We start from the raw sequence: 23,774 nt of genomic DNA, 5'->3' as shown, positions 1-23,774 counted from the left end.
GATCTGCGAGCTGGATGAAAGACTAGAAGAAATTACCCAAGGTGAACTGGTAAAAGATAAAAGAATTAAAAAGAGTGAGGACAGTCTAAGGGACCTCTGGGACAACATCAAGCGCACTAACATCCATGTTATAGGTGTCCCGGAAGGAGAAGAGCAAGACAAAGGGGCAGAGAATCGATTTCAAGAAATAATACATGAAAACTTCCCTAAACTAAGGAAGGAAACAGACATCCAGGTACAGGAAGCACAGAGAGCCCCAAACAAGATAAACCCAAAGAGGCCCACACCAAGACACATCATAATCAAAATGTCCAGAATTAAAGATAAAGAGAGAATCCTAAAAGCCGCAAGAGAAAGACAAGTTACATACAAAGGAAACCCCATAAGGCTATCAGCTGACTTCTCAGCAGAAACCTTACAGGCTAGAAGAGAATGGCACGATATATTTAAAGTGCTAAAAGGAAAAAACTTACAGCCAAGAATACTCTACCCAGCAAGGTTATCATTCAAAATGAAAGGAGAGATCAAAATTTTCCCAGATAAGCAAAAATTAAAGGAGTTTGTCACCAAGAAACCAGGCTACAAGAAATGTTAAAGGGACTGATGTAAGGGGAAAAGAGAAGACCACAAATAGGAAAAATTATCTGTTTCCACGATTAGAATGTAATGGATACAAATGCACAAAAAAGAGGTTAGATATGATATCAAAAACATAAAAGGAGGGAGGAGGGGAGTTAAAGAGTACAGCTTGCAGACAGAGGTCAAACTAAAGTGACCATCAATTCTGTATAGAAGAAGAAAGGAACAGAGAAGGACTACTAAAACACTGAGAAAAAAAAAGTTAAAAAATGGCAGTAAGTACATACTTATCAATAGCTACTTTAAACGTCAATGGACTAAATGCTCCAATTAAAAGGCATAGGGTGGCTGACTGGATAAAAAAACAAGACCCATATCTATCGTGCATACAAGAGACACACTTCAGACCTAAAGACACTCACAAACTGAAAGTGAAGGGATGGAAAAAGATACTCCACGCAAATGGCAATGAAAAGAAAGCTGGGGTAGCAGTACTCATATCAGACAAAATAGACTTTAAAACAAAAACCGTAAAAAGAGACAAAGAAGGGCATTACATAATGATCAAGGGAACACTCCAACAAGAGGATATAACACTTGTAAATATCTACGCACCCAATGTAGGTGCACCTAAATATATAAAGCAATTATTAACAGACATAAAAACAGAAATAGACAGTAACACAATAATAGTAGGGGACTTTAACACTCCACTTACACCAACAGATAGATCATCCAAACAGAAGATCAATAAGGAAACATTGGCCTTAAACGACACACTAGAACAGATGGACCTAGTAGATATATACAGAGCATTCCATCCAAAAACTGAAGAATACACGTTCTTTTCAAATGCACATGGAACATTCTCCAGAATTGATCACATATTAGGCCACAAAACAAGTCTCCATAAATTTAAGAAGATTGAAATTATACCAAGCACCTTTTCTGACCACAACAATATGAAACTAGAAATCAACTATAGGAAGAAAATCAGAAAAGCCACAAATACGTGGAGATTAAACAAAATGCTACTGACCAACGACTGGGTCAATGAAGAAATCAAAGAAGAAATCAAAAAATACCTGGAGACAAATGAAAATGAAAATATGACATGCCAGAATTTATGGGATACAGCAACAGCGGTTCTAAGAGGGAAGTTTATAGCGATACAGGCCTATCTCAACAAACAAGAAAAATCTCAAATAAACAATCTAGCAATGCACCTAAAGGAACTGGAAAAAGAAGAACAAACAAAGCCCAAAATCAGTAGAAGAAGGGAAATAATAAAAATCAGAGCAGAAATAAATGAAATAGAGACCAAAAAAACAATAGAAAAAATTAATAAAACCAAGAGCTGGTTCTTTGAAAAGATCAACAAAATTGACAAACCTTTAGCTAGACTCACCAAGAAAAAAAGAGAGAAGGCACAAATAAGTAAAATCAGAAATGAAAGAGGAGAGGTTACAACAGACACCTCAGAAATACAAAAGATTATAAGAGAATACTATGAAAAGCTATATGCCAACCAATTCGAGAATCTGGAAGAAATGGATAAATTCTTAGAATCATACAACCTTCCAAAACTGGATCAAGAAGTAGGGAATTTGAGTAGACCAATCACCAGTAAGGAGATCGAAACAGTAATCAGAAACCTCCCCAAAAATAAAAGTCCATGACCAGATGGCTTCCCTGGTGAATTCTACCAAACATTCAAAGAAGACTTAATACCTATCCTTCTCAAACTCTTCCAAAAAATTGAGGAGGGGGGAAGCTCCCTAACTCATTCTACGAAGCTGACATTACCCTGATACCAAAACCAGACAAGGACAACACAAACAAAGAAAATTACAGGCCAATATCACTGATGAACATCAATGCAAAAATCCTCAACAAAATATTAGCAAATCGCATACAACAATACGTTAAAAAGATTATACACCATGATCAAGTGGGATTTATTCCAGGGATGCAGGGATGGTTTAACATTCGCAAACCAATCAACGTAATACACCACATTAATAAAATGAAGAATAAAAATCACATGATCATCTCAATAGATGCAGAGAAAGCATTTGACAAGATACAGCATCCATTTATGATAAAAACTCTGAATGAAATGGGTATAGAAGGAAAGTACCTCAACATAATAAAGACCATATATGAGAAACCCACAGCTAATATCATCCTCAATGGTGAAAAACTGAAAGCTGTCCCTCTAAGAACAGGAACCAGACAAGGATGCCCACTCTCACCACTCCTATTTAACATAGTCCTGGAAGTCCTAGCCAGAGCAATCAGGCAAGAGAAAGAAATAAAAGGGATCCAAATTGGAAAGGAAGAAGTGAAACTGTCACTATTTGCAGATGACATGATTTTATATATAGAAAACCCTAAAGAATCCACCAGAAAACTTTTAGAAGTAATAAATGAATATGGTAAAGTTGCAGGATACAAAATCAACATACAAAAATCAGTTGCATTTCTGTACACTAACAATGAAGTAGCAGAAAGAGAAATTAAGAATACCATCCCATTTACAATTGCAACAAAAAGAATAAAATACCTAGGAATAAACTTAACCAAAGAGGTGAAAGAGCTGTACACCGAAAACTATAAAACATTTCTGAAAGAAATTGAAGAAGACACAAAGAAATGGAAAGATATTCCGTGCTCTTGGATTGGAAGAATTAACATAGTTAAGATGTCCATACTTCCCTAAAGCCATCTATAGATTCAATGCAATCCCTATCAAATTTCCAACAACATTTTTCACAGAAATAGAACAAAGAATCCTAAAATTTATATGGAACAACAAAAGACCCCGAATAGCTAAAGGAATCCTGAGAAAAAAGAACAAAGCTGGAGGTATCACACTCCCTGATTTCAAAATATACTACAAAGCTATAGTAACCAAAACAGCATGGTACTGGCACAAAAACAGACACACAGATCAATGGAATAGAATCGAAAGCCCAGAAATAAACCCACACATCTATGGACAGCTAATCTTCAACAAAGGAGCCAAGAACATACAATGGAGAAAAGAAAGTCTCTTCAACAAATGGTGTTGGGAAAACTGGATAGCCACATGCAAAAAAATGAAAGTAGACCCTTACCTTACACCATACACAAAAATTAACTCCAAATGGATTAAAGACTTGAATGTAAGACCAGAAACTGTGAAACTTCTAGAAGAAATCATAGGCAGTACGCTCTTTGACATCGGTCTTAGCAACATATTGTCAAGCACCATGTCTGACCAGGCAAGAGAAACAATAGAAAAAATAAACAAATGGGACTACATCAAATTAAAAAGCTTCTGCACAGCAAAGGAAACCATCAACAAAATGAAAAGACAACCTAACAATTGGGAGAAGATATTTGCAAACCATATATCTGATAAGGGCTTAATCTCCAAAATATATAAAGAACTCATGCATCTCACCAACAAAAAAACTACCAACCCAATTAAAAAATGGGCAAGAGACCTGAACAGACATTTCTCCAAGAAGATATACAGATGGCCAACAGATACATGAAAAGACGTTCAAAATCATTAACTATCGGGGAAATGCAAATGAAAACTACAATGAGATATCACCTCACGCCCGTCAGAATGGCTATAATTAACAAGACAGGAAACAACATGTGTTGGAGAGGATGTGGAGAGAAGGGAACTCTCATACACTGCTGGTGGGAGTGCAAACTGGTGCAGCCACTATAGAAAACAGTATGGAGATTCCTCAAAAAATCGAGGATAGAACTACCATATGATCCAGCTATTCCACTGCAGGGTATTTATCCAAAGAACTTGAAAACACCAATGCATAAAGATACATGCACCCTGTGTTCATTGCAGCGTTATTCACAATAGCCAAGACTTGGAAGCAACCTAAGTGCCCATCAAGGGACGAATGGATAAAGAAGATGTGGTATGTATACACAGTGGAATACTACTCAGCCATAAGAAACGATGAAATCCAAACATTTGTGACAACATGGATGGACATTGAGGGTATTATGCAAAGTGAAATAAGTCAGAGGGAGAAGGTCAAATACCGTATGATTTCCTTCATTAAGTAGTAGATAATAACAAGAATAAACAACACATAGAGACAGAGATTGGATTGGTGGTTACCAGAGGGGAAGGGGGGAGGGAGGAGCATGAAAGGGATAATTCGGCACATGTGTGTGGTGATGGGTTGTAATTAGTATTTTGGTGGTGAACATGATGTAATCTATGCAGAAATAGAAGTATAATGATGTAAAAATAAATAAATAAAAAATTATAGATGTCTTTCTCATAAATTTAACTTCAAAAGTTATACGCTGAATATTAACAAACAAAATACCTCAATATATATAGAATAATAAAATCTCACTAAGTGTGTTTATACTACAAATATAAAGGTCATTTAATATTTAAAAAATAATGAATTTAAGATGTTTCCACATCTTCTACTGAAAGAACAACTACTACAAGATTTGCCTTCCATAACAAAAAACTAAACTGTGGAGAAAATACATGAATCAATTATATTCAGATATTGTATAATAGGCAGTGAATGACTGTAATTCCTTAGAAAAAAGAAGCATGTCAAGAAGGAAAGATTTTATAATTGAATACATAGCAATAGAAACATATCAAAGAAAAACATGGAGTTAAAAAGGAAGAAAAGTGAGCATTCAGTAAAAACTGAGAAAATATTATAAATGTAATTGGATGAAGAGAGGCCAAAAAACTGTTAGAAACTATAATGGGAAAAAGTATTTTCAAAGCTGATGACAGCTATAAACACACAGATGCAAGAAAATTCACAAAACTCAAGTAGGATCATCACAAAGAAAACTAAATGAAAGCACATCAGAATAAAATTCCTGAACATGAGTCAAAAAGAGAATATTTGTGATGTATCAAGACGGAAAAAGAGACATTACATCCAAGCAAATACAAGTTAGGACTTAGACTTTTTGTCAGAAACAATTCAAACCAGAAGACAATGGAACAACATCTTTAAAGTGCTTTAGGGTAGGAGCGAACCCAAACCAAAATGCTGCATCCAGAAAAATATACTTTAGAATTGAAGGAAAAATAAGGAAGCTTTGAAATAAAGGAAAACCAAGAGAATGTGTTATGTCAAATTTTCACTCTAAGAAATGCTGAGGAAAGTTTTTCTAGCTAAAGGGATATATTAGCAGAATTAACTAGGATCTCTAGGAACATTTTGAAATGCACAGAACCTGAGTGTGGAAAGTCAGGAAAAACTTTATGTAAGATACTTTCTTTCCCAAAATGATTGTGGAGGAATCTTTGTACATTCTAGGTCAGCAGTCATCCAACTATAGCCTGTGGGCCAAATCCAAGTGCACTCATACATTGACCTATTGTCTATGGTGCTCTCACATGACAATGGCAAAACTGAGGATGTATGAAGAGATGGAATTTTTTTCTCTTTCAATATACTTTTTGTGATGTTTCTCTATTTGGTTCTAGCACCTAGTCAGCAGACCCCACTGTGGTTCTCACTCTTGCAAAAATTCCCAGGCTTCTGGGATCTTTTAACACCATCTTTTCTTGTGCCTTGAAATCATAGCTGGAGGTATGACTGCCTGTTCTTGCTAATCTCTATGTTACTTCAAAATCCCTGTTTTTTCCAACTCTTCCATTGACTAGATTATTCTCTGTATTAATTTTCTTCTCATACAAGTATGATATATTCATAGTAGAGATAAGAAATGAATTTTTAAAAGTAAATGTTGTAATCCATTCAAAGGAAAAATTGTGAATGTACCTTTGTGTAAATCATAAAAATAAAAGAAGAATCAAGTACTTCTCATCTAAATGTATTTTTCTATTATTTTGTTTTGTAAGGAGAAGTTTAGTTTTCATGTCGTTTAGATAGTCCTTCTAACTTTCTAATAGTCTAGTGAGTTTACTAATTGATAATTTCTTCTTTCATTTTTCTTTTTGCATTACGGTACAACATACATTACTGGTGAGAGAGACCTTGGTCCTTTGGTCCTTTGTTAATCTCTTGCAGAGGAAATGCACTCTGGTTTCCCTCCCCATGAGAGAATTTCTCTCAAGACCCATCCTAGGTCTATTTGTTAGTTTAACCAATGAAAAAGTACAGTAAACTAAAAAAAAAAAAAAAAAGGGAGAGAAACTACGATTTTTGCTTGTACTTTTCTTCTTGATAATTTGTGTCATGATGTGAAAAGGGAGGAAATGCAATTCATGTTGCCGAAAAACTTCCTGTTAAACAAAGGTTTGCTGCTTTTCATAATTTTGTTTCTTCATGGATGTACTTGATTAAAATATAGTTAGAGTTTATTAAGATAAGAAATAGTATTCATTCTTGAGACTATCTCTTATATTTGATTTGTTTATTCTCAACACTCTACTCTTATAGATAGCTTTAGTTACATCTTTCTTCTTTTCCAGTTTTTCTGTTGAAACCAGGAACTTGTGTATGTAAAATATGAACTTAAGGAAACTAGCATTTTTGTAGTTGATAGAGGTTATTTTGACCATTCCTATGTCTTCTATAATAAATAAGTCAACATTTCTATTAACCTTTAATTTTTTCAAGAAAGTAGATATTGTATGCAGATCAAATTGATTGTAATATGCTTCCATTGTCCCAATCCATTTTAAAGTAATGTCAAAATTAGTGAAACCATAGCAATGACAACAACAAAAATTACAAGAGATATCGAGACTTTTTATAATTTATATCATACATAATTTTATTTCTTACAATTATACAATTTATATATAAATTTATATAGATACAGGATTATAAATTTTTATAATTATAAAAGACATTTCCACAGTATGTGAATTTTTGAATTTATCACTTGTCAGTTTCTTTTTTACATTTTATGATAGATAATTGAACAGTAAACCACAATGCTACTCAATCACTTGACTCTAAATATGCCTCTTAAATCTGGTTTTGTCTCAACTCATAAAATTAGAGTAAACATTACTTCCTTTCTCTACCTTTCCATTGCATTTTATTTAAGGACTTTTTATAGTCATAATAGCATAAGCCTAAATAAATAAATAAATGCATTGCAAACATTTAAATACATATTTGCTTCTTTTTGTTTTCATTTGTAGCTATCTTTAAATTGTCCTGTGTGCCCTCTATCCTTCATATGGACGGATCTTTGTATTTCTAATTAGATTTTTGTGTTTTTGAAAAGATAGAAAAATCCCTGCCTAAGATCTAAAAATTCTCCACTTGCATTCTAATCTGCAAAATCCAAGGGGGACAAAAGAAGAAAGGAAGGAAGGAAGGAAGAAAAGCAGAAAGGAAGGGAGAGAGGGAAACAATAAAAGTCTGATTTCATTGTGTTAGGGAAATATAAGCAAGAGTCACTTCTGTTTTTAGCAGATGAACTGTGCCAGTAAGACTGTACATCACTATAGGGTCAAAAATATTGAAAGAAATAAGAATATCCGGTTAATATGTAAAAGGATGATGCTCATGTCAGGATTTGAAGTCTTTCTCCTGATATAAGAAAGACAGATACAATCTTTGTATATTATTTTTCTATAGTGGATAAAGAAACTAAATAATCATTAAAAAATAAAATGAGACCATCAATTGAACAGATTTTCATTCCAAATAAAATCTTAAGTGGATTGTAAGGTCTGCGAGAAATATCTTCCACTAAAGGAGGCAACTTTCAATGGCAGTAAGCTGATAATAAATCAAGAGAGAAAGAAAAAAGCTGTTTGTTTCCAGATTTTCCTAGAATCTTCACTTTCTCAAAACACACTTAGAGAGAAAATATGCATCATTTTCAAATAAGTATATCTAAAAAGGCTAATCAACAAGATTGAACTCTTCACTAGGAAGACTTTTTAAAAATAGTAATCTGTTCTTTATGTTCATTGGTGTTTTGTAAAATTTTGGGTGCAATATAATATGAAATAAAATGTTTTCAATTATTTTTACTAAAACAAGAATTCTTTTCACTCGTTTCTTTCATTTTTACCATCTCTCCAGTTCCACCTATGTCCAACTATGAATAGCGAGCTTAATAGGAATTACTCAGAGATGACTGAGTTTATCCTACTGGGGTTCAGAACCCCTCCAAAGCTACAGATCCTCTTATTCCTAGTGTTCTTGCTGCTCTACATGTTCACTGTGTTGGGAAATATCAGCATGATAATTAAGATGGACTCCAGATTGCCAATGCCTGTGTATTTCTTCCTTAGGAACTTGTCCTATTTAGATCCCTGCTACTCCACAGTCGTTGCTCGCAACACTTTAGCCAACTTCTTGTCTAATGAAAAGAACATTTCTTACAATGGCTGTGTTGCTCAATTTTTCTACTTTGCCCTGTGTGTCACAGCTGAAAGCTTTCTTCTGGCTATCGTGGCATTTGATGGATTCTCGGCCATTTGCTCTCCTCTATTTTACCCTGTGCAGAAGTCCCAGAAAGTCTGTGTTCTGTTGGTAACTGGATCCTATATCTGTGGATACATCAACTCCATAGTCCAAACAGGTTTCACCTTCAGTTTGTATTTCTGTGAGAAAACAGATTGGACCACTTTTTCTGTGCTGTCCCAGCCTGATGAAGATCTCATGCGTTGACACCTATGTGAATGAGATTGTACGGTTTATTCTCTCTGCTCTCATCATCATCACCACCACAACCATCATTCTGGTTTCCTATGCTTCTATCCTCTCCACTGTCCTGAAGATCCCCTCGACCCATGGCAGGAGTAAGACCTTCTCCACCTGCGGCTCCCATATAGCAGTGGTGAGTTTATTCTATGGGACTGTCTTCTTCACATATGCCCAACCTGGCGCCATCTCTTCACCAGAGCAAAGCAAGATTGTAGCTGTGCTCTATACACTTCTAACACCAATGCTAAACCCTCTAATGTATAGTATGAGAAACAGAGATGTGAAAGATGCTGTGAAAAGAACATTACACAGGAAATGATTCTCTCACTGATGTGTGTAAAACCATTACATAAAGGACAAATTTTGCTTTCTAAGGGTCCTAGTTATGCTTGTTTTTGTAAAATTATTATATCAAACATATATATATGGCAACAAATATTTATCTATATTTCCCAAAGTAGTATTTCTAATAATATAGTTATATGCTTCGTTATTTTATTTGCTTAGAATATATGAAATCATATATGTTTTCAACTTATGATGTGGTAATATTTTCATTTCATTTTACCTTGATTAAAAAGTGAATATTAAGAGCTGTTATTACATAATAATTAAATTAAAATTACATTGGTCTGAGCTATTATTTAACATTTTATTCTACAAAGTAAGTAAAGTGATATTTGTTTGGAAAAGATAACAGTCCCATTGTGTAGGTGGCAAAACGGAATGGTAACGGTTACATAGAATGCTTTTGAGTAAACGTCCTATTCTTTCCCAAAGATCCAGGTTTATCTTCTAAGGAGTGTCATCCTCAGAGTTACTACTCCTGTACACAGGGGGCCCACAGTATATTATTTGAGAAGCAATTCTTCACATGGAAAATGTGTGTCAATAGCATTCTACTGATTTTTATTTCCCCATTTTCTTCCTAATGTAAAATGATACATTTTATAATAATAAAAGCTGATACATAAAGAACAGGTAATATATGTCAAACATCATTTTTATCACAATTTTCAAATGAGGAAATTGAGGCACTGGAAGACAAAGTAACTTGGTGTAGCCAAAACTCAACACCAGTATGGAGCAGAAATTTTATTATCTAACTATATATTTCAAATCATGTGGAGTATTCTGAAAATGTAAGCTCACAACCTAGAAACAATCCTTTCTGAATGGAGGTATAGATATGGGGCCAGTCCTGAAACATACTAAAGTTGACCAACTGTCCTGTTGTTATTTGTACAAATGTTATTCTGAATTTCTATTTTCTTTTAACATTTTAGTCAATTTTTGGTGTAGAACAGTATAACATTTGTATATAATTTTATTTATTGGTCTTTTCTCTTTTAATTTATTACATATACTTACCCACTCTAAATCAGATATTTTAAATGCTGTTTTTTTTTTCTTTTCTTTCCTTTCTTTTTCTTTTTGTTTTTTATTTTGCTAAGGAAGATTCACCCTGAGCTAACATCTGTTGCCAATCTCCCTCTTTTTTTTTTTTTTTTTGTATGTGAGTCACCACCACTGCATGACTACTGACACACGAATGGTGTAGGTCTGTGCCCAGGAACTGAGCCCAGGCTGCCGAAGTGCAGCATGCTGAACATAACCACTAGGCCACTGGGACTGTCCCTAATGTTAACTTTTTAATATATTATTGTAGAATTTTACTTAATATGAAATTGTTTTTTCTATATGATCTGGACTGAGGTCATTACTCAAGTTCTTTATCAATTAGTCAATTTTTCTAACATTTAAAAATAACTCTTTCACAAGAAGCCTTTGCAGAACTCTTTCTTCTCTACTCTGAGTTTTCACCTCTTTTCCTCATTTTTAGTATAATTCCTTGTAGGAAAAAAAAACGAAAAAGGAGAAGGAAAAATATGAGAGGAAATGAATGTTTTTGCACTACTTTCTGTACTAAATAAGAATCCAGGAACTTAATCAAGCCAAATGTATTAGTGGGAATGAATCATTTGTTTTAATACTTTTACATGAGGCTTGTCACTGTTCTGACACTCATCCACAAGGGTCAGACCAGAAAGTTAGGTCTTTCATTTCTCTTTCTTCTCACACATGGGTTGTATACCATCCCATTGTGGCAGGGTTTTTTTTTCTTAACTGATATTAATAATTGAATTTAGGCAGAAGAGGAAGGACTTCCAAGACCTCATGGCTTCCCCAAATGCTAATTAAAATAATTAGCTAATTAAAATAAAGTGATACTTTGTTTCCAATTTGCTCCTGTTATTTAAGGCAAATAAGTCCTACAGATAATTCTTGATAGGACCCACAGCCAGGCTATCTCAGGATCAGGAAATTACTTGTCTTCTGGTAAAATATTAATCAATAGGACCAACATTACCTGAAATTTCTAATAAATGATAACAATTTCTTTTGGCTTTTGAAATTTATTGTTGTGATCATATAGTACATTTTATACATACTAGATTGTATTTAAAGTTTTTTGTTTTGTTCCATCTATTTGTCTGTTTTTATACTGGTATCACATCCTTGTTACACAATAGGATTGAATGCCTGATGGGGCTACCTCTCTTTCAAACATTTCTCAGCTGATATTACTTCTTAATTCAGTGACTTCAGAATTATTTTGCATTTAAAAATAATTCCTATTTGTGTTTAGCAGAATTTCATTTAGCGAGTAGCTGATATAGTTACAACTCACATTTGTAAGAACGAGGCTGAGAGTATTGCTTCTGATATCACATGGCCTGGGTTTAAGTCCCTGTGCTACCACTGATCTCAGATTTGAGAAGTCCTTGAATGGTTTTAAGGTTGAAGGGATACTGTCAGTTTACCTACTTCATTCAACAGATCAGAGAATTACATAAAATACAATAACCCAAGCTATAGCACCAGAAAGTATTCAGTTAGGTGTAGCTTCTACTCTTATTATTATTACTGTTATCATCATCATCTTTTTTGCATGTTTTAGCAATGCTGCAGAGTTTTTATATTTGAGGAAATACATTTTTTAGTAAATGTATTTCTATTTGTTTTATATATTAGTTGCTATTTTGACAAAAATCTTTATTAGCTTGTGTTTTCTGATGGATAATTCTAGGACTCAGAGAACTTTTTATTTTATTTATTTTTTTTGGTGAGGAAGACCAGCCCTGAGCTAACATCCGTTGCCAATCCTGATCTTTTTGCTGAGGAAGATTGGCCCTGGGCTAACATCCGTGCCCGTCTTCCTCTACTTTATGTGGGACGCCGCCACAGCATGGCTTGACACACGGTGTGTCAGTGTGCACCCGGGATCCGAACCTGCCAACCCTGGGCCACCACAACGTAGTGCGCACACTTAACCGCTACACCACCGCGCCGGCCCCTCAGAGAATTTTTTAATAACTCACTATTTATTTTATATAAATTCAACCTACTAAACTTTTGCTCAATTCTTAGAATTTTTAAATTAAATATTAGATTTCAAGCCTGCCTAGCAAAGAAAGAGTCAGTTTTTGAAAAGTTTCCATCAGCACTTTCTCGAAGTGTTAATATTAATTAACAATACTGCTGTATAAAGTATAGGTGTATTTCTTTACTCCTCAAATCAGACTTATGGTGAAGGCAGCATTATACGTATTAAATGTATAGTTTGCATTAATGTGTTTCATGAGTATAGAAATTGTATCTTGGAAGAATTAAGTAATGTGCTTAGTTTCACATAGCCAGTAACAACCAAGGTCAGGGCTGGAACATAGAACTTTCTGAATCCAAAGCCCATAGAGGGAAAGATCATATTGCAGTGGCTCAGAGAAAGTTTTATTCTCTATAGGTGTTCATATTATAAATGTATTTATTAGCTCAAATGTATTAATTTTATTCAAGTCCCTCTCATTTCATTTACGTTTGCCTTCTGGATATATCATAAACTGAATGTTGTCTGTGATTCTTTGGTCATTTCTCTGTTACAATAATTTTTGATTTATTGTACTATGTAACACACACCATTTGGTTATATATTTTATGAATGTAGATGCATTTCTTAGTTATATTTATAAGTGTATTATCCTGAATTCTACTTTATTTAATATCAGTATGGCACTTTGGTTATTTTAAAAATTTTATCTATCTTATTAAAACTTTGATGTTGCAATTTTTTATATAACATTTTATAGCTTTGACTTTCTAAATCTTAAGTCCCCTGCCCCCCATACACAACAGAGACACCTTATTTTTAAGTGGGAAGGATCTATTTCATTTATGCTAATTGTAATAATCTGTTATTTTTCACTTTTGACATTTTTAATATCTTTGTCTTTTCCATGTTCCGTTTTTTGGATATTTTACTATTAAGGAAATAATTATCCTGCTGCTTTCACCTTTGAGAAATATAAGCTTAAATTATATTGCATCACTTGTGTTTACGTTTAAGTATAGGAATTTTATCTCCCTTTATGTCTTTTTACTCTCTCCCATTTAGAATATAATTTTCTAAAATATTTCATGTACATATATTTAGAACCACAGGAGACAGTATTGTAATTTTTACTTCAACTATCAAACATAATTTTGAGAACCGAAGGGAAGGAAAGTTTATTGTACTTACCCACAATGTAGTATATCACCCATATTATATATTATTATGCTTTGATTTTTCAACTTTTCCATGTAATCTCTTGTAACTGTGACTTTTTAGAAATCAACTTTCCCTTCTTCCAAGAGAAACGTAATTCTCTTAAAATTAGGGTGGTATATGTCATTCACACTCGTTACAATCTACCTTCCTTCACTTTTATCATTTTTAATATTTCTTTACTCCTTGTATATTTCTCTTTCGTGTGTTTTTTTGAGAAAGTAGTATTTCTGCTATTTTCATCTTTGTGAAGTATAAGGCTATATTACATCACTTGTGTCTGTGTTTAGCAAATGTGTCACATTTATACCTTTCAACTTTTAAGATTCAATAGATTATTATAACTCATCTTTTATGAATAGTATTGTTTTTGAGCCTTGTAAAAAAATATGTATCTTTCAGTTGGTCTTATACTATAAACAAGTGATCTGGAATGTAGTAGAATTTTTCCAAAATATATTATTATATTATTTAACAGATGAGAAATATGTAGTCGCTATAATTTCGTAGACATTTAAGAACATATAGCCTATGTACCCATACGTAGAAAAAGTTTATTTTAATTCTTAAACGTCAAGTGACACGGGAATCATATATTTCTCTATGCTCTCTCATCTTTAATATTGCACTTTAAATGCATCGTATTTATTTATTTTTGCTTCTTGCAACAGCAAGCGAACGTCTCTTTAGCAGACTGTATCTTATTCTTCAGCGAGTCTTTCCAAGGGTTTAGGGTCTCTTTTTGACTCATTTCAAAAATTTCCTTCCCTTTAAACACATTAAAATGAGGAAGGAAGAGAATTTATAAAATATGAGCAAACGGATTTTAAAAATAACTAGAATGGTGTGATCCAGGCCCGGACCTACAGAACCGCTCAGGAGTTCCGGAGGGTTGTGGCTCCGGAAGAAAACCCTGGACGCAGCTGCAGTTTGCTGCCATCTGGTGGCTGTTGTCCGCTCTACCTAAATCCAAGTAAAGATTCTGGGTCCTGTGATAGAATAGAACTTCCAGAACAACGGTTAAGAGTACAAAGTATTTCCTAGTTTCTTGGTTTCCATCGCCTTCATATTGTCCTGAGCAGGGGGGATGGGTTAGAAATCACTAGAAATGTGCAAATCCGCCCTGCAGCTGCCTGTCTCCCGAGATGAAGGTGTCTGGCATTTTGTTCTTTCCCCTGACCAAAAATAAGTCCTGAAGATCTCATCCCCTGTTTCAGAAAAGGTGTGAAAAGAAAATGGAAAATATTTGCCCATTATTTTATATCTGAATTTGTCTTATCTTGAGATACATTTTCACAGGGTTTGACTGAATTTTATTTAGAATTGTGTGTATGTTCATCATCGAGAGAGACTAGACTAGACTAGACCAAGGTATTACAATACTTGTCCCATTAAATTGAAAGTCATAGATAAAGTGGTGTTTGAAAAAGTACATTTTCTTTCAAAAAAATTGTTCATAATACTGAATTCTGTCCAAGCTTCTGCTAAACTAATATCAATTACATTTAAAATTTCCTAACTTCTTGTCTTGTTCTTGATCTTCAGTCTTTCATCATTAAGGATGATGTTACCTATAGCTTTTTCATGGATGCTTTGTATCAGGCTGAGGAAAATTACTGAGAGGTATTATCAGGAATAAATGCTTTGTTTTGTCAAATCCTTTTCCTGCATCTACTGAGATTATTTATATATAGATATCCTTTGTAGTTTGCTAATATAGTAACTCACATTGATTTATTTTTGAATGTTAAACCAGCCTCACATTCCCGGGATAGCCTCTACTTGGTCATAGTGTATTATCCTTGTGATCCTTTGTTGGATTGAATTTACTAAAATTTTGTTTAGAATTGTTGCACGTGTGTAAACAACAGGTATTGGCCTGTAGTTTCCTTTTCTTCTGTTTCTGTCTGGTTTAATACCAACAATACACTGGCTACATAAAATGAATTAGGAAGTATTCCTTTGTTTTAATTTCTTTGGAAAAGGTTATGTAGAATTGCTACTGTTTTTACTTAAATGTTTGGTATAATTCACCAGTGAACTAAACTAGTTTTTCTTTGTGGGATAGTTTTTAACTACAATTTCAAACATTTGAACTGCTCTCAATGAAACAAACTAGAGCAGTCATTAGGCTTACTACATTTCTTTTCCATCTTTTAGAAATCACTGTCTTTCATTGCCCATCAAATCTATACCAAATATATGCCAAAGAAAAGCTAAGTGCTTCCTTTAACTGAGAAGGTGCAAGTTCTAGACTTAAAGAAAGAAAACAATTATATGCTGAGGTTGCTAAGATCTATGGTAGGAACAAATCTTCTATCCGTGAAATTGTGAAGAAGGAAAAAGAAATTTGTGCTAGTTTTGCTGTTGCACCTCAAATATGTACACATAAAAATCTTTATATATGTATGATTCAGTACTATCCATGATTTCAGGCATCCACTTGGGGTCTTCGAACATATTCCCCATGGATAAGGAGGGACTAATGTACCTGGTTTTTAAAAATCATACTTTTTTCTGAAGATAATTTTTTTTTCTTGGTGAGGAAGATTGGCCCCGAGCTAACATCCATGCCCTTCCTCCTCCATTTTGTATGTGGGATACCACAACAGCATGGCTTGATGAGCAGTGCGTAGGTCCATGCCTGGGATTCGAACCTGCAAACCCCAGGCTGCCGAAGCAGAGTGTGCAAACTTAATGACTGTGCCACTGGGCCAGACCCCCCGAAGATAGTTTTCTTAATTTAGAAAATTTTTTCCTTGTTCAGTGTCTCATATATCCACTATTTATTGACTACTTTCTATTTCTCAGGTGCTACAGATTCCTTTTAATTTAATACATCACTTAATTTAGTCCTTACAGCAGCAATCCTGTATGGTCTGTTTTAACACATATTTTGATGATAAGAAAACTGAGGCTCATGGAATTTGAGCAATTTGTCCAAGATTACCCAGCTAGTGAGTGGCAAGACATCTCAGATTTATGTTTTTTAAAAGGCCACTGTTATAACTAATAAGAACTTTTGACTTCACGAAAAAATAATAACAGAACCTAAATAAGTTTCACTACTTCTGACTCTATTTTTAATTTTATGAAAACTTCTAAATAAAATTGTGACTTCAAATATGTTATTAAGTTCCTTGAAGGGAAGGATATTTTTTGTTCAGAAATTAAATATAGTAATGGAACCACAGAATTATAACCTAATTTTTATTTTTTTCCACTTGCATTTAAGTTTTCAGATATCTTAAAAATTATTAATGTTTTATCCGTGTGCCTTTTTAGTGTTTGATATTAAGATTGATAGTTATTAAAAAAAGTAAAGAGCAAAATCTATGTAATACAGAGTTTTTTACCCTATTTATTTGCATTAATGTCTTCAGTTATTTAACATATACAAGGAAAAACCACTTCTTGGTGGGGAAGTTAATCTTGTACTTCAACCACAATGCTTCTATATAAACATAATAATTCTTGTATCTAAGATGTTAACGCCTGACAGCAAAAGGAAGCACACATACTGGAGTTTGGCTGCCAACAAGGGAGCAGAGCTACTAGCGATCAGAGATTTGCTGTTCTGAAGGAGGAGGTGGAGGTTGAACGGTATATGGTTAGTGTAGGAGGTAAGAGTTTTTTTTTTTCATTTTTTATTTTATTTTATTTTATTTTAATTTTTTGTTTATTGCAGTAACATTGGTTTATAACATTGCAAAAATTTCAGGTGTACATCATTGTACTTCTATTTCTGCATGGACTACATCATGTTGGTAAGAGTTTGATTTATCATTTCAGATGACTTTCTTTAAGACCGAGGCTTCATTCTACCTCATGAAACAGTAATCCCATTTCCTAATGTCTTTTAAATAGCGGAATGTTTTAAGACAGCCAAATTAACTGCATCTTGTGGTGGGAAAAGGAATTGTTCTATACTTGACCCAATTTTCCATTCCTACAGGAAAAATAATTTTTTAGGTGCTTGTTTGCTTGTTTAATTTGGCTAACATTTATTGTGCTTTTAAGATGTTCTATTAACTGTAAATACCGCTTTTCATACTCAGTTTCATGCTATCCTCACAAGAATCACATAAAGTTGGTATTATTAGTATCTTCCTTTTGACAGAAGAAGACTTCAAGGCATTGAAAGTGTAGGTAGTTATCTTAGATTCTTTTAGATCGAAAGAGGTAAAATTTGGACTCAGTCCATCTGATTCCAAAGCCCTAAACAAATGGCATAAAATGATTGATAACATCATTGTCCCAGATGTCCTTTGCCTGTCCACATTTCTTGTATCATAGTGACACTAAATATATTAGAAAAAATTATATATAACATATTTGGGTACTGGTACTTCAAAATGTAAAGCTATTCTGTCAGATGTGTTGCCAAGAAAACCTCATTTTCTATTAGCATTTTTTCTTTCACTGGGAACTGCAAGAACCACAAGTTGACAAGGCTTTCCACAGGGTTCATGATGACCCACTCATTTTCTCAGAGAGGTCTCAACTGTGAAGAGTGAGCTGAATAAGAATTACTCAGAGGTGACTGAGTTTATTCTGCTGCGCGTCAGGACATCCTCTGAAGTACAGATTCTCTTATTCTTACTCTCCTTGCTTGTCTCTGTGGTCACGGTGGTGGGAAATATCAACGTGTTAGCTGTCATCAAAATAGACTCCAGACTTCATACACCTATGTATTTCTTTCTTTCTTTTTTAAATTGAGGTATAATTGACATAGGACATTATGTTAGTTTCCGATGTACAACATAGTGATTCGATATTTGTATATGCTGTGAAATGATCAGAATAATAAGTCCAGTTGCCATCTGTCACCATACAAAGTTACAAAATGTTTTTATTCTTGCTGTGAGAATTTTTAATATTTGTACTCTTAGCAGCTTGTAAATATGCAAAACAATACTATTGACTATAGTTGCCATGCTGTACATTACATTTCCATGACTTATTTATTTTATAAATGGAAGTTTGTACCTCTTGACCCCCTGCACCCATTTTGCCCACCCCACAATCCCCTCCCCTCAGACAACCAATCAGTTCTCTGAATCTATTAGTTTTGTTTTGTTTGTTTTTCGGATTCCACATACAAGTGAAATCATATGGTATTTGTCTTTTTCTGTCTATTTCACCTAGTCTAGTACTCTCATGGTCCATCCATGTTGTCACAAATGGCAAGATTTCTTTTTTTTATGGCTGAGTATTATTCCATTGTATATATGCACCACATATTCTTTATCCATTATCCATTGATGGGCACTTAGGTTGTTTCCATATCTTGCCTATTGTAAATAAAGGTGCAAAGAACTTGGGGTGCAAGTTTATTTGAGAGTTTTCTTGTTTCTTGTGGTAGGCATTTATCATTATGAGCTTCCCTCTTAGCTTCCCTCTTAGAACTGGTTTTGCTTAATCTCTTAGATTTTGGTGTGTTGTGTTTCCATTTTCTTTTGTCTCAAGGTAGTGTTTGATTTCTTCATTGACCTATTGTTGTTCAGTTGCATGTTGTTTAATTTCCATGTATTTGTGAATTCCAGTGATCTTGTAATTCCTTTCTAGTTTTATACCATTGTGGTCAAAAAGATGCTGGATATGATTTCAGTCTTTCTAAATTTATTGAGACTTATTTTGTGGCCTAACATGTGACCTCTCCTGGAGAATGTTCCATGTGCACTTGAGCAGAATGTGTATTCTGCTGCTTTTGGATGGAATGTTCTGTGTATATCTATGAAGTCTATTTGGTCTAATGTGTCTTTTAAGGCTGTGTTTTCTTCTTGACTTTCTGTCTTCATGGTCTATACATTGATAATTTTTTTTGTGTGAGGAAGATTAGCCCTGAGCTAACATCCATGCCAATCCTCCTCTTTTTGCTGAGGAAGACTGGCCCTGGGCTAACATCTGTGCCCATCTTCCTCCACTTTATATGGGATGCCACCACAGCATGGCCTGACAAGTGGTGCGTCGGTGTGGCCCGGGATCCGAACCCCGGCTGCCAGCAGCAGAGCGCGAGCACTTAACCGCTATACGATGGGGCTTGCCCTATAATTATTTTTTCAATCCATTCAGCCACTCTGTCTTTTGATTGGAGAATTTAGTCTATTTACATTTAAAATGATTGTTATAGTTATGTACTTATTGCCTTTTTGTTAATTGTTTCCTGGCTGTTTTGTAGTTCTTCTCTATTTCTTTGTTCTCTTGCTCCCATCCCTTATGGTTTGATGACTTTCTCCAGTGTTATGGTTAGATTCCTTTCTCATTATCTTTCGTGTATCTACTGTAGGTTTTTGCTTTGTGGTTACCATGTGGCTCACATATGACAACCTACCTATATAACAGTCTGTTTTAAGTTGATGGCAAGCTAGGTTTGAACACATTCTAAAACTGTACATTTTTACTCCCCCCTCATCTTTTAAGTTTTTGAAATCACATCTACATCTTTTTGTTTTGTGTATCCTTTAACTAATTATTATAGTTATCTTTATTACTTTTGTATTTTAACCTTCATACTACCTTTATAATCCACTACCTTTACTATATATTTACCTTTACCAGCAGATTTTTACTTTCATATGTTTTCCTGTTTCTAATTAGAGCCCTTTCTTTTCAGCTGAAGGAAGTTCCTTTAACATTTCTTGTAGGGCTGGTTTAGTGGTGATGAACTCCTGTGACTTTTGCTTGTGTGGAAAACTACTTCTCTCTCCTTCAATTCTAAGTGATGATCTTGCTGGGTAGAGTATTCTTGGTTGAAGTTTTTTCCTTTCAGCACTTCAATCATATCATGCCACTCCCGTCTGTCCCACAAAGATTCAGCTGAAAAATCTGCTTACAGTCTAACGGGGATTCCCTTGTACATAACAAGTTATTTTCTCTGTTGCTTTTAAGATTCTCTCTTTATCTTTAACTTTTGAATTTTAATTATAGTATATCTTGGTGTGGATATCTTTGGGTATCTCTTACTTGGAACTCTCTGGGTTCCTGGACTTGAATGTCTTTCCTTCTCCAGGTTAGGGAAGTTTTCGGCCATTATTTCTTCAAAAAGTTTTCTGCCCTTTTCTCTCTCTCTTCTCCTTCTGGGACCCCTATAATACAAATGTTGTTCTGCTTGATGTTGTATCATGAGTTCCTTAAGCTATCTTCTCTTTTTAAAATTCTCTTTTCTTGTGCTGGTCTTTTTGGTTGAGTTCCACTGCTCTGTCTTCCAGATCACTGATCCTTTCTTGTGCTTGATTTAGTCTGCTGTTGAACCCCTCTAGTCCATTTTTTAGTTCAGTTATTGTATTCTTCAGCTCTGTAACTTCTGTTTGGTACTTGCTTGGATTTCTTTGTCTCTTTGTTGAAGTTCTCACTGTGTTCATCCATTTTTCTCCCGAGTTCAGTGAGCATCTTTATGATCATTACTTTGAACTTTTTATCAGGTAAATATTTATCTCTGTGTTATTAAAGTTTTTTTGGGGGAGTTTTATGTTGTTTGGAAAACAACTAAAATAAATAAAAATAACTAAAATAAAAATAATTAGGAAGGCGTGTGTATATCCTCAAACTATATTAAATGTTAACCACTGAAAGAGTAACAAGGGAGTCAGAATGTTACCGTGAGATGGGAAGATACAGGTATGAGATGAGAGGGAACCACATGTTTAATGTCCATATGTGATCTGAATTTGATAGTGTAGCCTGAAACCAGGATTACTATTAATTTCTTTCTGTATACTTGAAATTCAAATGTATTAGAATTATAACATAGTATCATTCCATGTGTTTAATGACTTTCCCCAGAATTTTACTTAATATATTATTAATATTTTTGCATCTGCCTTTTTGTTTGCATTTTGTTTTCTCTTTCACCTTTGTAATCCTCTTTATTTTCAGTGTATATTCTGTTCTCTAATTCTTTATTCCCATTTGGTTTGTTTTTTACATTTGCTTATATTGGTCAGTCTTGGCAGAGTCTTTTTTTCACCTCATAGATTTTTTCTTCGTAGACTTTGCTTCAGTTACTAGTGCATTCACATTTAAAAATGAAGCCATATAATGCTGATTTAATCTGAGTTTCCTGATGACTATCAATGTTGAACATATGTGTTTTTTGGAAATTTGTATATTACTTTGATGAAGTGAATGTTCGATTTTGTTTGGTCAAATTTCATTTTATTGGTCACTTTCTATTTATTGAGATTTTAAAATTCTGGATGATGTTTGTGAGAAGTTATGTAATTTGCAAATATTTTATCGAAATATGTTGTCATTTGCTTATCTGAACAGTGTCTTTCAAAAATTAGAAATTTCATAAATTCAATAAAGTCTCATTTATCGTTATTCTTTTTCAATTGTTCTATGATGTTTTATCTAAGAAATCTTTGCCTAACTCAAAGTTACAAGTATTTTCTCCTAGGTTTCTAAAGAATTTTGTGATTTTAGGTTTATCATTTATTTCCATGGTGTATTTTTGAGTTAATTTTTGTATGTGGTGAGAGGCATAAATAAATCTATTTTTTTGCATATGGATATTTAATTTTTCCAGCATTCTTTGTTGAAGATTATCTGTTTTCCAGTGACTTGCTTTTGTATCTTTGCTGAAAGGATTTGACCATATAGGTGCTGGTTGGTTTCTGGCTCTCTCTTCCTTTGGTCTATTTTCATATCTTGATGTCAATTCCACATTGTTTTGATTACTGCAGCATTTTAGTATGTCTTAGTATTAGGATATTAAAATTAGTGAGGCCTCCAACTTTGTTGTTTTTTCCAAAGTTATTTTTGCTATGCTAATTCCATTGCATTTCTAGTAAAATTTAGAGGAAACGTTGATTTTTACAAAAAAAAATTTGTTTAGATTTTGATTCTAATTAAATTGAATCTATAAATCAATTTGATTATAACTAACCCCTTAACAATATTGAGTCTTTTAATTAATGAGTATGGTATAGCCTCCATTTGTTTAGGTCTTCTGTAATTTCTTTCATCAATGTTTCTAGTTTTTAGTGTACTGGGCTTACACATTTGTCAGACTTGTCAGTAAATGTTTAATATGCTTTATGTTATCAAATATGATATGTTCTTAGTAGGACACAGTTGTATTCAAACTCCTCCAGAAAATAGAAGTAGAATAATATATCCCAACTCATTATCAGGCCAAAGTACTTTGATAGCATATCTATCTCTCATGAACAAAGATACAAAAATTATTAATAAAATGTTAGAAAATCAAATCCACAATATATAAAAAGGATACTGCATCATCACCAGTGAAGTTTATTTCAGGAAAGTAAGGTTGATTTAATATTTATTATTCTGGTAGCTTTCTGGTAGATTCTATGGAATTTAATGCACAGGTAATCATGTCGTCTGCTAATAAATGCAGTTTTTCTACTTCTTCCTTTTTATTTTGGGTTCCTTTAGTATCTTTTTATTACTCTATTGCACTTTCTTGAACCCTCCATTCAATGGTGAATAGAAGTAGTGAGCCAGACATTCTTGCCTTTTTCCTGATGTTAGCAGAAAATTATCCTCTGTTTCACTATTAGATATGATGTTAATTGTCATTTTATCATAGATGTTTTTGGTCAGGTTGTGGAACTTCCATTATTTTTATAGTTTTCTCCTAGTTTCTATCAGAAATTGAGGTTGAACTTCTTCTTGCCAATTGATATTATCACGTTTCTTTCATTTTTAGTCTGTTAATATGCTGAATAACACTCACTGATTTTCTCATGAGGTTGTATGGTTATGACCTTTATGAAAAGGATGTAGTTGGAAGTGTCATATGAAATTGGAAAGCATCCTTAAAGGAAATTTGTATACCTTTCTTCTTCCCTATTTCATAATGGCTACAATGAAGTTTTTCTTTTCTAATTTTCCTCTTTTGGGCTGGAGCTCTGGCAGTCATTTAGAATCATAGGGTTTGTATTAACTAAGTGGCTTAAAACAGCAAA

General features: G+C 33.8%; 1 protein-coding gene and 1 pseudogene across 1 annotated transcript in view; one reads left to right on the top strand and one right to left on the bottom strand.

Annotated features, from left to right (window-relative positions):
• Positions 1 to 23,774, bottom strand: part of LACRT (lacritin) — a 618,678-nt gene that overhangs the window by 353,275 nt on the left and 241,629 nt on the right. The gene's annotated exons all lie outside the window — the stretch shown is intronic.
• On the top strand, positions 8,622 to 9,549 carry LOC101401481 (olfactory receptor 9S13-like; annotated as a pseudogene).

The sequence above is a fragment of the Ceratotherium simum genome, chromosome 17 (genome assembly GCF_057802395.1).
Source record: "Ceratotherium simum simum isolate JZ-2026a chromosome 17, ASM5780239v1, whole genome shotgun sequence".
Lineage (NCBI taxonomy): Eukaryota > Metazoa > Chordata > Mammalia > Perissodactyla > Rhinocerotidae > Ceratotherium > Ceratotherium simum.
Note: the sequence above shows the minus strand (reverse complement) of the source record. Positions and strands in the feature narration are given on the sequence as shown.